At 41.8% G+C, this 14519-nt stretch overlaps 1 long non-coding RNA gene across 1 annotated transcript; it reads left to right on the top strand.

Annotated features, from left to right (window-relative positions):
- Nucleotides 1-10768: 10768 nt before the first annotated feature.
- Nucleotides 10769-11420, top strand: LOC108599380. Its single transcript, XR_001915137.2, has 3 exons — nucleotides 10769-10783; nucleotides 10845-11256; nucleotides 11329-11420. It is a non-coding gene; the product is annotated as an uncharacterized LOC108599380 (long non-coding RNA).
- Nucleotides 11421-14519: the final 3099 nt, after the last annotated feature.

Genomic DNA, 14519 nt, shown 5'->3' on the forward strand with positions numbered 1-14519 from the left:
ATATACACCTATATGTGTTCGTATTCCCAAGCTACGTTGCCACAGAAGTTGCTGACTTTTTGCGGTTAACTACTGCTGTTGTTGTTGTTGGCGGGGCGTTAATATTCATGAATCGAAATAATTTGACAGTTCGGGGCAACATGCGAGTATGTTGGCAATATTTATGTCTGCTCGTCTGCCACTGGCGGCAGTTTTTGTTGCCATGGTCATGAGCCGCTGTCAGTTGGGCTTTTGCGGCAGTAACAGCAGCAGAAGCAGCAGCATCTTCGCCTCCCCTCGCCAACGAGTCCAACAGTCATTGGCGCTGCACTGCGTGAGGCGTTGGTGAAAAGTACTCGAAATAATTGACAGCTGTGGCTGCATTTTTTTGTTACGTTTCCCGGCGCTTTGCCGCTCTTTGTCTGCCCCTCCTGCTGCTGCTGCTGCCGCCGCCGCTGACTTTTAATTGCAGAATTTTACAACTCCCCGTCGATCCGCCGACCAATCAGCAAGGAAACCAAGCAGCCCAGTTTGAGTTTCAACGTTGTTGTTGACTTTTCGCACGCGTGCTTATCCAGCCAACGCTATTTGACATGGCCGAGCATTGTCATTAAGTCATTGCCGTCGCATCCGACAGGGATTATCCTCAAGTTGTCATTGACGCTGCCTGCAGCATCATTTAACGGTCACATAAACCATACGCCTTGACATTTATTAAGCGTATGCGGCACTATTAGCAATCAATGAAATCCCTATCTACTTATACTTGCCAGTAAACAAGCTAATTAGAGAGTAAATTCATCTACCGATAAAAAGATATTAATGTTGCATCAGTTGGCCCAATCGCGTTTTATTTATTTAATTATTTAATGTCAACTATGAACTGTCGACGATAAAACAGAAAATTAAATTTAAAAGTATTTAAAATTATGTTTTTGTTTTTAAATATTTTGATAAACTTATAGATTGTGAGTGTAAACAGACCCAACATTCGTTGCAGGGATGGGAAAAACCAAAAACCCAATCAGGTCTGGGTTAGTTAATCTGTAATTAATAAGTTAAAATAAAATCTTTTAGTAATACACAACAAAGTAAAGTTTGTTGTAATCAGCACAGAGTACGCGAAGGGTCATGCCAGTGAATAATAGTTGTCATAATCGTTAATGGAAAATTCTCGAGTAATAATCTTGCAGGACTGAAAATTAAGTTAACTCAACAAGTATGAGGAGTCAATTTCCCCTTTAACTAATTTAATCATAAACATGACGCCTAACATAATACGGCGGTTAGCTAACGATGGAAGATTAATTAAAAGTAGACGATTAGTATAAGATGGTAGAGCAACTCCTGGAACCCAGTTAAAGCCTCGCAAAGCAAATAATAAAAATTTTTTTTGGACAGATTCAATACTATTCTGGTGGTTCGAGTATTGTGGAGACCAAACACAAGAGCCATATTCGAGAATCGGACGAACAAGAGATGTATAAAGTAATTTACTTGTGTAAGGGTTCTTTATCCCATCTTTTGATAAAACCGAGAACTTGAATTGGAGAATACCTAAGTCATTTACTTCTGGTGTTATCATAATAATTGGAAAACACGAATCTCTTACTGTGAGTTAATTAGATTAGCACAACTTCACATTCATGTGAATTATTGTCCGATGTCAATATGTACATACATGCATAACTTATTATTTCTAGGAATTTTCAAGCCATCAACTGTGCGCTAAGAATTGTTTTGGAAAGCAGAACACAGCTGAGTACGAGATGAAGGAATAAAATATTTGAATTAATTGAATTTTCCCAAAATGGGCTTTGTTAGTTAGATTAGCTAGGAAGATAGCTGCATATTTTGTACATTCACAAATGTATAAAACCTAATTACACTCATCAATTCGTATGTCAATTATATCAATATCAATAACATATTATTGTAATTTCATTCATAGTCATAACAATTATCGCAACAATCAAAAATAATGCACATTCCTGTACAAATTTGTATTTTATTTTAAAAAGGAAAAATTAAAATATTCCATGAAATTATTTATTATTTAATTATTGTCGACCATGACCAGTCGATGGAAAAAAAAATTTGACGACAATTTAATTTGAAAATTAAATGTTTATTTTTAAGAACAAACTTGTATACTACTTTTCTCCAAAAGAAACCTCTACATTTTTAGAGTGACTAAGATTTTTAATTTCTGTATCCCTTGGTCTAGTTAGTGGCCGTGAACAATATATGACGCGGTGGCCTAGGATTCGTCCTTAAAATGGATTAGACATGAAATATGAAATACTAAATTTATTTATTTATTTATTTATTTATTTATTTAATAAGCAATTGAGCGCATTAATCTCAAAACAAAAAAAAAATTAAAACCCTTCCAACTCAGCAGCATTTAACAAATAGTACTAATATATTATTTATTTTTGATCACTTACATACAAAAATAGTAAAACAGACAACATTTGTTGCAAGGATTGGGGAAAACCAAGAAAAACCCAATCAGATCTGGATTAAAGTTAATATTTAACAGCAAAATTATTAGAAATTTATGGCTTAATAATAAACTCTGAGGTCTCAGTGTTGATAACAGAATAAAGTTTATAATAATCAGCACAGAGAACTCGAAGAGGCTCATAAAATTTAATATTTGTAAACAAGCATATTACAAAAATCACTAGTGAAATATAATGCCGCTGAATACTTTCCGATAACCATAGAACTCAGTCATTCGGAAAAAAACGATAAAATACAGTTTTCAAGAACATAGAGTCTGTTGCATCTGCACAGAGTACTATATTCACTATAATACTATAATGTTCATGTTTGTCGTGTCCTTTTAGAACTTTTTCGGCAGCCATACAGAACAAATCAATGTGTATTGTTCAGCAGTTTGCTGCGTCTTTGGCTGATTCGGCACTCTTCTTATCTGACAGAATAAATTCATTTGCAATTATGCAATTAAACAGACAAAGTGCTCCTCCCTCTGAGAAGTCTGTGGTTACTCTTCATTCGCTGAAGTACAAATATTTCTCAACCAATCAAGGGGCTGCTCAGCTACAAGCTCATTCATAAATTTGTGTTCGTTTGTGTGTGTGTTGGCAATAAATGGACTTATGCTCAACCTGTTGATTGCACCTTTACTGCTTTGCATAAGGCAATTGCATTTGTGACAGCCCCTTTGAAGGCAATTGGCAAGAAAAATAATAAAAAAAACAACCCACAACAACAACGACACTGACAATTAATTGAAGTGCAGTTATTGCGCTCAACGGTGGACAGGCGTGGCCTCGGGCTGCGTAGGCTCGAAAGCCTGATACGATATGGGGAACATGAGGCATGCGTCCATGGGCAACAGCTGCGTCGGCTCTAATTGTTTTAATGAATTTGCTGCGGTTTTGCGCAATTTACATGCAACTTTTCCATTACAAGAGCCCGGAGCCCCGGGGCGGGATGTGAGCGGGGTGAGCTATTGGGGTGACATTAGTTTGTCACTGCATCAAAAAGCCGCAACTGCAAAACAGTTGCAGTCCGCACTCCACTCCATGTTGCCCTCTTGGCCATTTTCAGCTTTTTCGGACAGGGTTGCCTGGCCTGCCAAACCAAACAGCCACGCAACATTGCTAATTGAAAATAAATTGCACTTTAATTTGTTATGATGACGAGCGAGCATTCCGCCTGAGATGGAGAAGGAAGGTGGAAATAAAGTTGGAGTTTTAGATTGGCTGAGAGCCGTAGCTTGGAGACCACTTGACATGTGGCCAGTTGCCAGTCAGTGATAAATTGTGCAAATGCTTGTCAAAGAGTTAACCACAAAATGGCCAAATGATCGGTCAAATTAAAGATTTGACACGCCACTTTCACTACTCGTTGCTCTCCGCTCTCCGCTTTCTGTTGCATGTGCCATGCGCTATGCTGACTGCCAACTGCCGGGGAACTGGTCAGTGAGTGTCCCAGTTGGCAAACGCCCACGTTGGCTACCAGGCACTCCCATTCCCAGACACCCACACCTAGGCACACATACGTAGCCACATCCACAACGCGACAGATACCCAGACAGACAGACAGTCGCAGCCGCTGTCATAAATTGTAACCTATTTAACTCTGTGCGGCTGTAGTGGATGGAGAGCGCAGCGCATGCCGTAATAATTTTTAGCTCTAATTGCGCCACTGTACTATGGGTAGAAAGTCCAAAATGTTGACATTCAGCTTGGGAAGCATATTTCATATAAATCGCAAATGTATAAAACGTGTTTACGGTGAATTTAGTTTATTGGATACAATATTTAAATTATGTGTACTCCTCGAGAGGCTTCCAACCAATTTCATCAATTTGCGAGCTGCATACTGAAATCATTTCCAAAGAATGTCCACTCTGTACCCATAGTACACGGTGCTATCTTGTCTGTGGGGGTGGAGAAGCCTGTGCCGTCTGCAGCTTGTTGGATAGTTTTGCTATTTGCCGTTTAATGAAATTACAATGAACGCACGTCCAGCGAAAGATCCGGGAGCTGCTCAGAGGCAATGCGATCATTAGTGCGTTGGCGACAGTCAGCCATTTTGCTTTGCTCTGCGGAGGTAATCCCCATTATTAGCGCAATTAGTGCAAGCATCATACGATTGTAATCGCAGAGGGGTGGAGGGTGGGGGTAGAGAAAGCTGCAATATGTTTAACACTGATTGCATGCATAAAGCCACTCAATGGGGCCCGCCAAAAGTCGCACATAAATTGAGCCTGTGATTGAATGCCTGCGTGGGCTTATTGCCAACCAGCGAACGCGTTCTTGTTCGTCTAATCAGGCTTGCGGACCGTATCACCTGTTGATGCCGCTACTGCCCGCTGCCTGCTGCCTGCTCCTTTCATGCCTGTGATAATCCCAGTGTTGCCGTTGGGGGCAACGCTTTAATAATAATCTTTTGAGCTGCTCTTGAATATCAAAAGGCAATACCGTTGAACGGGCAACTTTCCCGGCCAGTTGCCACCTCAATTACCAGCTGCTCCTGACAGCCCGATTCTACGTGACGCAACCCACAAGCCATCACAGCTCTCCAACGAGCAGACACCTGTTGCATTGGCTACCGTTGGCTATTGGTGCTGTTGTTGTTGTTCGTGGTGGTGGCGGCGGCGGCGGCGGGAGCAACAACCCACACCGCCGCATGCAAGCCGTTAATCGTCGTGCCGCATAACTTGTTGGCGCTGACAACGACAACGACAACGGGATTTCAGCGCTGATATGAAAAGCCGGTAATGGAATATGGCAAACAGGGCGGTCGAGCGTTGAGCAAAATCAAGAAAAAATCATATTTATTAAAATGACAGTCGCTGTCAGACGCCGTCAAAAATTGTTTACCATTCAGCGAACAACTTGGCAGACATGGCACAAGGGACAAAGGGAGGGTGGGAGAGAGAGAGAGAGAGAGGGCGCTACAATGGTCGATAGGTAAACAATACGAACTGCAAATGACAATTGCTGTTTATTGAATATTGCATATTATTGTTTTTGCTTTTGCTGTTGTTGTTGTTGCTGCTGCTGCTGTTGTTGCATTTTGTCATTGTGTCTTGTCGGCTGTCGCTGATTGCATCGCCAGCGCCTTGCATAGCAATGGCCACTTAATATTGTTGTGGGCGTGTGACTTGTTTGAGTTACTGTATCTTTAACTGCTGATGAAGGAAGTGTTATGCAAAACATGCACGTGAGGCAAGTTCAGCCAAGTACTTAAAGCTGTTCTCGGCTGCAGCAACACACTTATGCAACATGCGTGAGAGGCAGCAACAGCAGTTGCCATTATAAGCGAAATTCTGTAGAAAATATGCCTAAAAGTATTGTGAATTTATAAAGCCTTAAAAGGCACTCGGCCTGGCCAGAAGAAAAATGTATCTTGAAGCTAGCAGAAGTTGGCAGCAGCAGCAGCCAAAAGTGGGTTAGATCTGCGATATGGTTTGGCATCAGCAATTGTTGTGGCAGCAAAGCAAAAATTATCATAACTAAAAATTATTGTGAATGCACAAAGAAATGCGCGCGCGCGGATATTCAATTGAGTAAAAATGTTGGAAATTTGCAACAAGGCAGCGCCAATTGCACCACCAACAGCAACAGCCAGAGGAATAGCAACAGCAACAATAATAGCAGTTGCAACAACAATGGCAATGTCAAAGACGCTGCGAGGATGCAGCTATGAAAATTGCGTTAGAAATCTGCAATTTATATTGGCGATGCCCCACACTAACAACAGCAACAACAATGTGGCAGCCGCTGGCTGTGGCCAACACAAATACGATTGGTATCCAAGCAGCGAGTGGCTGAACTGCAACAACTGCCACCGGCAACCCAAGCGATCCTCGCAAAAACTCAGCAGACAATCGTAGTCAGAGCTCAACAGTAACATGCTCTCAGTCCACTACACATGCTGGTGTGCTGCGCCTTAGCTAATGTGCTCGGAACAGTGCAAAGAGTGTCGAGCAGGCAGGAACCTTAGCCACGTTCGATAATCACAATTGTTTGCAGCTTGTGCAGCCTCAACGCATTCCGAGGCAGTTGCTAGTGCTGTTGCTGTCGTCGATGTTGTTGTTAGCTGGGTACAGGAAACATTGCAAAATTGAACATGGAAATGAACGTAAAAAGTCAAACAGCAATAGCAACATCAGCAGCAGCAGCAGCAGCAACACAAAAAATAAATCGCTGGCCAAATGGCAACGGAAAACCTCTTCATTCAAGTCAAGTCAAGTTCGTCTTTGCCATCGCTGTCTCATTTTGTATGCGCGTGGCGTTCACATCCAGAGACTACATTCCAGGGCCTTAGAGGCTCTGCCACAAGCTGAAACGCGCCGCCGATGTTGTTGCTGCTGCGTGCCGCGCAATGGAGCAATTATTGCACGCAGCAACTGCTTGGTCGCCTTGAAAGCTTTTGTAATTTGTGTTGTTGGTTGTTGGTTTGTGTGTGTGGGGCAATGCATCATCGCAGCGACCACGCCTGCTCCTCCACATCAACAGATCTGCATGTGGCATCTAGATCTGCATCGGCGCACACATTGGCACCGCATTCAAATCGATTTGGTACGCATCTTCCTGCAACATGTTACGGAAACGGCAACTACAGCAGAGCAACACTAACTTTTTTTTTCAGTAACAGCGCGCCAAATTGATTTGTTGCTGCTTTAGTGTTAATTGCCAGACCACGACCAGGCCAAAGCCAGGCCAGGCTAGGCAAGGCGAAGGAGGCGTCCTCTATGCTGTGTCGTGTGGACATGAACTAACTGTAACTGCATTCAGTGGCTTTGGCGCACAGAGCTCAGCTGCTTGGGAATGTGGGGCACTAGATTTCAGAGTGGGCGTTGCACTGCAACAAAAAGAGGGAAGAGAGCGAGATTGGATTGGTGTCTAAGAGAGAGAAACATTCAATTCGATGTGTGCAATGCAATTATGAATTACGTGTTTGAATGCGTCGAAAGCTCACAAGCTTCTAATGATGATATATTGCAACAGGCGCTGCTAACATTGGCAAGACTATCAAATTAACAAGATCATCGCTTCCGGCGAAGAATTTCTGCCGAGTCTCAAGAAGAACGACTTGCAGATATTCAATTGAGTTGCGCATTAATCTTGGCGCTAGACGATCGACGCTAGACGCCTGCTTAGCCTGCCTGCATGTTGCTGCTGTTCGGGGTTCCCACAACGCAACGGAGCGATTTGAAAAGCAACGCAACGTTAAATTTATGCCAAGTGGCGGACAGGCGACGACGCAGATTTCACGTCAAAACTCATGGGTGTACAAATGCATCATTCTGATGGTCATCATCAGTCTCTGCCTATCACAGAATCGACAAAACAAACAGCAGCAATAGTTGCAGCTGGGGGCAGCAACATGCTGCACGTTGGCGTTGCCAACAATTACCCCAGAGCTCCAACTCTAGTCGCAAAACCAATTCCAAATTTTCCTTTTTTCCTTGTGTCACAGTTTTTCATGTGCATATATATGTGTGTGTGTGTGTGTGTGTGTGTGTGTGTGTGTGATTGCTGACTGCTACAAATTTCAACGTCGCACAAAAGGAGGCAGCCACGACAGCAATCTGCACTTGAGAATCTAACAGCAGCAAGCAAAACACAAGGAAGTGGCTGCCACCGAGTGCCAACCTGTTTCTGCACTTGACCATACCACAGCTTCCACTTCTACTGCCAACATGTTGCCGAATTGACAATTTCGTTGCGCATGCGCAACCACTCGCAACCACACCAGCAACAGTTGCTGCTGCTGTTGCTGTTGTTGTTGTTTGCAATTGTCAGTGCTTGGCGCAGTTTTGAAGCGTCGTTCCCTGGTTTATGCAAATTGCAGCAGCCAAGAGTACCTCATGACCACTGTCCAGGCTTGAGACTACCAGTGGGCGTTTGATTTCAATCTCTAACATTTTCACATATCCACGGCCATATGTTGCCGTGGTGTCGACACAGCGGCCACTCGTCCTGCTCCAAGCAGCATTCTCTATTGCTTTGTCCGCTCTCTGCTTTCTGCATTTTTATTAACGGTTCACCATTTCGATTTGATGTTTAGTTATATATTTTCCAGCTCGCCTCGTTATTTTTCATTGCCTCTGCTCATATTTGGCCTTCTGAACCGCACACACACACACTCACACACACATATTATATTATTAATAATCATTTTTCACTGCACGTCGCATTTTCGGGTGTTGATCAGCGCTCCTACGCATACAATTTGAATACGAGCCCAAACCGATCGCCAAGTGTTGATATACGAATGACTCTTGCTCCACACATAATCCTCTTTTGGATTTTTGGGCGCTGGCCTATCGTTTGTATCGCCATTTGGCTGCCTATCACGTAATTCGATCTTAATGCGCTGCATGTTTATTTATTTATTTTCTTAAAACTTAAAAGAAGATTAATTCCACACGCTTGTGATGAGTTTTTGAGTGGAGTTGGAGTTGGAGTGGGAGTGGGAGCGGAGCTAATATGCAATCGATTTATCGTGTCGTTGTTAGCTGTCAAGTGGACAGCTGGGTGACACTTGAAATTGGGCATGCAAGATTTGACGCCCTTTGCCAAGAGAGATAAGCCAAGTAGTCGTTTCTCTCCTTTCCTCCAGTTGTGCCCAGTTGAGTGAACCAGCTAATACGCTCGAGTCGAGTCTAGCTCATAATTATGCATTGCAACTGCCATATGCCGCATTTGAATGCATTGCACGTCGCTGAAGTCGTTAAAAATCGAACACGCATGAAAAACAATCGAGCCACATTGATCTATGTGCGTTCTTTGGACTTGACTTCGCTTAACTCGAGCCTAGTTTGCTTGGGCGTATGGCAATCACATGATTTACGATTGAGCCATGAGGAATGTCACGATTTAATAGGCTTATCGGCGCTGTTCTTTTCACAATTCATTTCCAGCCTGTAGTTTAAAGTTGACTGCACTGTGTGCGGTCTTATTATTTTATGACAGGCATGTCGTTGCAACTCAACAAAAACTAAACTTCAACTCGACTCAATTCGAATTCACTTCAAAATGTTCTCTAATTAAAATTTAAGACTCGCCCGTCTCGAGTAATCAGCATAGAATATTCAGGCGTGCGTTGTAAATAATTTTTGTGATTTATTTAAAAAGAATCGTAATATATATGATATGTGTGGCAACACAGGAGGTGGTAGGGTTCACCTGCAGCAACACTTGCGTTTTATTTGTCACAGTTCACAGATCGACCAAGGTGCAACATATTGAATATGTTACAAGGTTTACGACCGCTGAAGGTACAAACCCCAAAACGTTTAACTTTGATTTCTGTATTCGATTCTCTGATTCTGATTTCTGATTTATTTGCTTTGCATCTAGGAGGCGCATGGCTCATAAATTCTATCCAACAGTTTAAGCTTAAAAGTATTTTTTATCATTTTCTTTTTTTCTTGCACAAACTGTAAAAACTCGGCATAATTTTTAATTGTACAAATTTATGGCTTGACCGGGTCGGCGCTGCCACAAATGATGCACCGATGACGGCGTTAGCGGTTCTTTTGTGCCCCGCTATCAGATTGACCAATTTACGGCCGATTTATATATAAGCACTGCTGATAAATCGGCGTTGTTCCCAGGGCGGCGCTATTAAAATCGAATAAAATCAATTCTTTGGCTCTTTTATTTCCTATTTTTGTTGCTGTCGCTTATTCGGCATTTTAATGAATACAACAGATGTCATAAATCAGTAATGTATACGGGACCAATGTTCTGGTGCCCACCAGCTTGTCAGGCAGTTGCAGCTGGTTGCATTGTTCGATTGCCAATAAAATTTGTTATAATGATGCATATTATAAAAATATAAATGTTTGTTTTATGCACACAGCGCCATATTTAATTAACTTTTAACAATAAACTGGAAAATCAAATATGCATACGCATGCGGCATAGTCAGATTCCCATATAGATATACCGAACAGATCAGATAGGCCATGCAAATTTGGAATACAAGAAATAATCAAAATTAATTTACATAACGATCAAGCTAAGTATTTATTGAGATCATAAGTTATCAAATTTACGTTTAAATTTCAAAAGCATTTATAGAAACATTTAGTCTGTTATTCTCATGTAAATTAACAGCACAGTAACAGAGTTGTGCACTTTCAAAACTTGTAATATTGACTTGTTGTTAACTTGTTGAACAAAAGTTTTTATAATTTGTTTTTCAACTCGTCACTTGGTCAGGCTTTTAGCTAATTGCTACCGAGCTAGATAAGAACCCCGCGGGGAAAATTAAATTATTCAAATAATTTCAATAACTCAAATGGGTAAGTCAACTAAACACACACGCGCTATTAATTTTATTTATTATATTTTTATGTTAATTAGTATTAGTAAGCGTTATGTGGCTCAGTCTGTTAGCCTGCTCAAGAGCCTTAGCTTTGGACCTGTGCTCAGGACAGACAAACGGCTACAAGACTGTGGATCCAGCGAGTCCTTTGGCTTACTTTGTATGCCTAGGTGGCATGGGCAAATATCGCAGTGTCTGCGATGAAGGATTGCGTTTTCGACGTGGTTGAACAGCAATGTGTATCTGAAACCAGACCATTGCCTATAAAGCCCAGCAGGACAGATGAATCGACTAATATGTTTCATATTAGCCAATATATAAGCATGTTTAGGCCACTCATTTTCAATATATTTGGCTCTTTGTGGCAACCAGACCAATCAGCCATAAATTTTTCAACTACTACTGCAGCAACATCTTCAACAACTGCACCACCAACAAGCAGTTCTAGTGGTATGTACAGAAAAATAATGTCATAACAATAATATAAAATAATAATAAGATTTCATTTAAATCGTTATTCAGCAAAAAGGAGTTAAAGTCACAACCAAATCTTCAACACCGAACCCTAGCATATCTAAAACATTATTATAGATTTAAATTAAATAAAGAAAAAATATTTTTATACCTAATTCCAATGATAGCAAAGGCTAAAAAGTATTCTTGCGATTTAAGTCCTTGCTATTATAAATACTTTAATCAATGCATGGTCAAAACGTATAGCAATGACTTTAATCCAACCCGTGATGCCATTTTAGCAATTTAAAAGCTAAAATAAGCTATTTTGAAATCTAGACATAATTCTGAGCTGCGGTTAGATATCTATTTAGAAAATTATTTATTTTTATATACATATGTAAAATTTCGCTTGCACGATTTTAGCTAGAAACATATATTTTTAATTGTAGTGATGGCTACAAGAGAATAGGGATAAGAAAATATTTAACTAATACGACGAGAGCAGATGAAGTAGGGTTTTTGATTGAGTGATTGAGCAGAATGAAGGGAAGACATTTTAGCATATAATATGGTAATGCTTCTCGCTTTAAAGCTGGACAAGTGCATGCCTTGCATCAAAATTGAAGATAATGAAATTGAAGAGCATAAAATGTAACGCGTACAGCTAGAATGGCCAACAACAGACGCGATTGTGTGTACAACACACACCAACACATAGTTTAAATACCACGCAAAACTATATGTATTAGCCTTATGTGCACCAATAGTCTGGGGTCTCATATTTCAATTTCGATTTTTTTTCTTTTTTAAAACGATGTGCGACCTAAACGCAAACAGACAAACAAACAAACAGACGACAAAGCAGGCAAATAAACAAACAGACAAACATCAGATACAAACATCCATAGGTATACAACATTGAACGCATTTATATTACATACACACACACACACACACACACACACACACAGATTGAGTGTAAGTATGCGATAGAGATATAAAAACTAAATTGGTAACTCATACTTAATTCGATGCGTTGCTTGTTGTTGTGGCCGTGCAAAAATGTCCAAAAAAGAGGCCCACATGCGCATGAATTTTGCGGCAACAAGCAGTCAGAAGCCACAAGCAGCGGCAGCGGCAGCAGCAACAGCACTAACAAGTTGCCAGAGCCAGGAAATGCAGCGCAAATAAATGAGGCAGTGGCAGTTGCAACTCGTCCCTCGACATGTACGCCAATATTTTAGCCATTTGTAATTTTATACTTATTTTGCAAAATGTAAAAACTTAACCGCGCAAGCGAAGAGAGAGAGAGAGTGATAGAGAGAGAGGGAGGCGAGGGGCAGAAAGAGAGCTGGCAGGCGTTCACATTTTAAATTTCAGACTCATTGGAAATTCTATATGCAGCAAGTGCTTGAAAAAAATTTAAATTCAAATTTGGTAGCCATGGCACGAGACTTGCAGCTGTTGCCAGCTGATATTGTTATTGTTGTTGCTGGTGAGCCGCAGGCAGAGCTTGGGGCAAATGTTTGATCAACACCTTAATAATCCAAAGATATGTAGATCAGTCCAGCTTTAATTGTGAGGCGTTAGCTGAGCGCTGCTTTAGCGCCCCTTGGGCGACAGACGTTGCTCTCGATTTGCATAAACATGCAACGTGGCTAATGTGCGACGAGTTGCAAGCTGCTGTCCGCTGCAAAGCAATTCAACTAGGCGCAACTTCCGTTTGAAGGCCGCCTTCGAATTTAACACAGTCAAAACTAATACGGAATAGCTACAAAAATTCAATTAGCAATCAGCAGAGCCTGCCCCAAATGCAACATGAAAAGGGCGTTGCCGCCGCAGTCACTAAATCTAAGCAATGGCCACACATTCGTTGCTACCACCGATTCACCGATGATAGACTGCATCAGGTCTGCGGACGAAGTGTAACCTTGACAGCAGCTAACCTCCTGCCGAGTCCAAGCGACTTTAACTTGCAACTGAAAAAAACTACCTACCGCATTTTGCAGATTTCGTGTGCGAGGCAGGAGCATTCAAAAATTCTTCAACTCGTTGTTGTTGTTGTTGTTGCTGCTGCTGCTGCTGCTGATGCTGATGCTGCTGCTGCCATTCGGCGGCGTCTGGCAAGTGGCGTTTTGTCAAATATTTTCCACACATACAGATACATATACATGGTCTGTGGCAAGTCAGCTTTAACCTTATTCGTTTGTGCTCTCTTCACGACTTTTATTTAATGAATTTCATACATTTCTGCAGCAGCATCTTACGCATGCGAATAGCGCGCCGAGTTCAGCAAAAGTTCTCTTTTGACTACCAGTGGTATTGTCACTGCCAGGGCAGGTTGCAAGTTGCCATTTGCCGACTGCCGATTGCAGTTGCAACTTGTCTTCACATACACGATTCGCAAATAATTGTCTCAATTCCACAAATTCCATGATCCGTTCAATATGCTCCGCTCAAGCTGAATGAGCAGCCTCGTGGTCGCCCCTTGCGGGGCACCTGCAACAGATTATCAGACTATTTAAAGGCAAATCATCTGCCAGACACCAGCAGGCTGGCTAAACAGTTGCATTTTCTGCTTAATCGTATGCCAGACATTTTATCGTATAGGCCATATTGTGTAATGAACACAAGATGTCTATATATTTCACTCTACATGGGATGGCGTAGACTCAAAGAGTTCGCTATCTAGATCGGTACAATGGCACTGATGCTCTGCCAACAGCTTGGCCCTGTGCAATTTGATCATTTCCGAGTCGAATGGCCAAAACCGCAACCGAAAAACAATCGTCAGTCAATTGCTAAGCGATTTGGGGTATGCGCTTTAGGTATGCCTATGATGTTTGGCTGGTTGAGCTTGAGCTGAGCTTGAGCTTCAGCTGAGCGCTGGGAAGGTTCAATGCCTGTGTGCCGACCATTCTGCAATTGTCTGCGGCCACAACAATAGCTGCAGCGACATCGATGGAGGTCGCTGCATTGCTCACATAGCCGACAATGAAAAGCGCCGCAAGTTGCAACTTGCATACACAAAAAGATACAAAAACAAAAGTAAATAAAATCTGTTGTTCTTGGCTGAGTTTTCGACTTGATAATTGGCATTGAATGAAGCTGAAAAGCACAGCTTTTAATTGTTGTCGCTGCCGTTTATGCGGCTCTTTCCCACCTTGAACTTGTTCCATGCGTGGGCAGCCTCAATTACGCGCTCTTGCCCAGTCCCAAACTGAAGACCCTGCCCTTGCCCTTGCTCTCGGTTTGAC

Source organism: Drosophila busckii, chromosome 3L (genome assembly GCF_011750605.1).
Source record: "Drosophila busckii strain San Diego stock center, stock number 13000-0081.31 chromosome 3L, ASM1175060v1, whole genome shotgun sequence".
Taxonomy (NCBI): Eukaryota; Metazoa; Arthropoda; class Insecta; order Diptera; family Drosophilidae; genus Drosophila; species Drosophila busckii.